We start from the raw sequence: 419 nt of genomic DNA on the forward strand, positions 1-419 counted from the left end.
CCATCCTACCGATCCTCGACTTCGGCGATGTCATTTACAAAATAGTCTCCAATACCCTACTCAATAAATTGGATGCAGTCTATCACAGTGCCATCCGTTTGTCACCAAAGCCCCATATACTACCCACCACTGCGACCTGTACGCTCTCGTTGGCTGGCCCTCGCTTCATGCTTTTCGCCAAACCCACTGGCTCAGGTCATCTACAAGACCCTGCTAGGTAAAAGTCCCCTTATCTCAGCTCGCTGGTCACCATAGCAGCACCCACCTGTAGCACGCGATCCAGCAGGTATATCTGGTCACCCCCAAAACCAAATCCTCCTTTGGCTGCATCTCCTTCCAGTTCTCTCCTGCCAATGACTGGGAACGAACTACAAAAATCTCTGGAACTGGAAACACTTATCTCCCTCACTAGCTTTGGC

The sequence above is a fragment of the Oncorhynchus gorbuscha genome, linkage group LG09, assembly GCF_021184085.1.
Source record: "Oncorhynchus gorbuscha isolate QuinsamMale2020 ecotype Even-year linkage group LG09, OgorEven_v1.0, whole genome shotgun sequence".
NCBI lineage: Eukaryota > Metazoa > Chordata > Actinopteri > Salmoniformes > Salmonidae > Oncorhynchus > Oncorhynchus gorbuscha.